Source organism: Brassica oleracea, chromosome C3 (genome assembly GCF_000695525.1).
Source record: "Brassica oleracea var. oleracea cultivar TO1000 chromosome C3, BOL, whole genome shotgun sequence".
NCBI classification, from domain to species: Eukaryota; Viridiplantae; Streptophyta; class Magnoliopsida; order Brassicales; family Brassicaceae; genus Brassica; species Brassica oleracea.
Genome location: NC_027750.1, coordinates 45,658,493 through 45,661,470, shown reverse-complemented (window position 1 = coordinate 45,661,470; position 2,978 = coordinate 45,658,493).

Here is a 2,978-nt window from a genome sequence, read left to right as displayed (position 1 = left end):
AATTATAATCCTATAGATGCCTAATGAGTTGCATGCATGATAATGTAAAGCTCAACTATTTGATCAACAAGTCTTTCGGCCTTTGCCAAAATTGACTTGTTGACTATTAACTAGATCTATGATCTCAACTCTCGTTATATTGATCTATAGAAAGTGTCGATCGATATTCCAATGGGCGTATCGATCGATACACCTTTTGCACCGTCGATCGATTATTCAAGTATGATATCGATCGATGCGCTCTAGTCAAGGTTTATGCGCATGTTAAATGAATTCTTTCTAAGCTCACTAAATCAGCTCCCGCCTTGTTCATAGCAAGAAACAAAGTTCAATTAGAATGTTTTCAGGATGAGAATTAGCTATGGCTTTTATCAATCAATCCTATGGCAAGTTCTAGGTAGCTAATCTAGACACAAGCATTAATTAACAATTCTAAAGATGATTATCACAACTTAGCATTCTATAGTTGGGGCTAATCTCTCCTAACCTATTTAAACCCTAAAATCTAACAAAAGAACTACTCAGAAATGGCTTAGCAATTCGTAACAATAGTTAAGTATAAAAACTTCATAGAATAAATAAGATAAATATCAATGGAGTTCCAATCACAAATTATAACTTTGGATCTTCTCTCCTATCTATCAAACAATGAAACACAAAAAAAAACACTTTCTAAAGCACACATTGCTTCTAACATGGCAGCAAAGTTTATATAATTAGGGTAAACTCGTCAGGAGCAATCTTGTAAAATAGTGAAATCTTGGGCTTCAAGTCGGCTGTGACCAAACGGGCTTTTGCGCGCTTCGCTATCGATCGACGCCATGACTTGTGTATCGATCGATACTAGTTCTCCAATATTGACCGATTGTCGATCTCGATGGTCATCTCGGGTGCTTGCTCCAAATATCTCCAAAATGCTTCAAAATCATCACTTATCTCCAAAACATTTCTTTGACGACGAGTGTCGATCGATTGTTGATGACGAGTGTTGATCGATTGGTTGAAACAAGTTCTTTCCCAAGCAGCTTCTGCTTGAATCTGATCTGTTTCATCGCGTCTTTGCATGTTAAGCAGCTCCTCGTCTGTGAAACTGTCTTGTAGTGTATATGCTTCTGGGGCCTAGGTTGCTGTTTCTACTGCAAAGTTTTCGTGGTTGTGTTCATCTGCCCAACTGCCAATCGAGTAGTTTCCTTCTCGAGCACGGTTGACATTAGTGTCGACCGATTTGTAGTAGGCAGTGTCGGTCGATGCTTGCTTTTGGCATCGTTGTTTAGGTTGAGTGTCAATCGATGGCAAGCTTGTCCTGTCGATCGATTTTGCATTCCTTTTCCAAAAGGAATGATGTAAGAGGTTATCTTGCTCCTTAATGATGTCAATGGCTCGTTCCTCCTCATAGTCCTCATCATACTCGTCTGTATGCATCTTTTGTCTGGTGTAAGCGGCAATAATGGGGTTGTAGTAGTCGTTGACAAGTGTCGACCGATTTGTCTCCTTCTATGTCGGTCGATTTTCCATGGTCACTGTCGATCGATGTAACTGGATGTGTGTCGATCGATTTCAAGTAGTCAGATTTGTACTCGGCTCCACAGTGGCAAGCTGCAATGATTCCTGGATCATTGATTCTTCTGGAGATCGTCTGTGGCTTCTTGACTGGGATAGGGTCGAAGTGGGCATTAGGATCGATAAGTGTTAGACACAACTGGTTTGTTTGCATGTTGCACACTGCTCCCACTGTTGACAAGAAAGCTCTCCCAAGTAGTAGAGAAGAGTTCTAGTTTAACTTGATGTCCAAGACATGGAAATCAACTGGAACTAGGGCATTACCAATCTGCACCTCTAGGTCTCTGACAATTCCTCCTGAGTTCTTCTTGGAACAATCCACAAAAGTGAACAATTCCTGCGAAGGCTCCACTTGCAGACCCATATGGTCTGCCATAACCCTAGATAGGATGCTGACTGATGCTCATGTGTCGCACAAGGCATGTCGGAATTCAATACCCTTCACCGTGCATGGTATTGCAAATTGCACAGGATCACTCGTCGTCTTCAATGTAATCCTCATCCTCATCTTTTCTCTAGCTTCACAGAACATTCTCCTGATGTCTTCTTCTTTCTCTCTGGTTTCTCTGAAGAACATCCAAAATCTGTGGGTGTAATAAGCATCGTCGAATGGCTTATCTAAAGGAATCCTGAAGACTCTCTTGCGGAAACTTTCCTTTTCCTTATCATTAGCCCCCGTCTTCAGATGTTTCGCCACTTTTTCCTTTCTTCTCCTTAGGGTTCTTCAAGTAGAAACCCTATCCTCTTCCATAGGATCCTCTCCATCATCTGAAGGTGTCCTGACAGGCTCTGGTGGGTGTTATGAAGGTTTGGGTTTAGGCCTGAGTGCGTTAAGTCGTGCAACATCTATCTTCGGCATCTGCACTCGGTAGGTAATAGGGGCTCGTTGATCGATAGGCGGTGATGGTTGTCGATCGATATTTTCCCCTGTGTGTCAATCGATGTTGCTGTTGGCATGTCGATCAATTCTGACGTTATCAGGGCTGGGCGGATGTGGTTGTTTTGCTGCGAACTCCTCGTGAGTTAGAATCTTCACGGCATTGCAAGACGCGTTTGACTCCGTAGGCGTTGTCGATCGATGTTCTGGAGTTCCTGTCGATCGATTTGTGTTGGTGTATATCGATCGATGTTCGGTGTCTGGCGTCGATCGATACCAATGTGATCCGCCGAAACTCATCAAACTCTCTTCCTCGAAATCACCTTCTTGCAGCTTCTCTTCCTTAACCACTTGCAAAAAGTCATCCTCAATGATGGCATTCACGTGGTGCTTCACCACATCATCCCCTACTCCTCTTGTTGAGGCTTCCTGCCTCCTAATAGCATCTCCTGTCTGCACAACCTTCATCTCCAACTTCTTCACATGAGTGTTCAAAGTCTCAAACTTTGTGTTCAGGTTGGTGTAGACAGAATCTATCTTC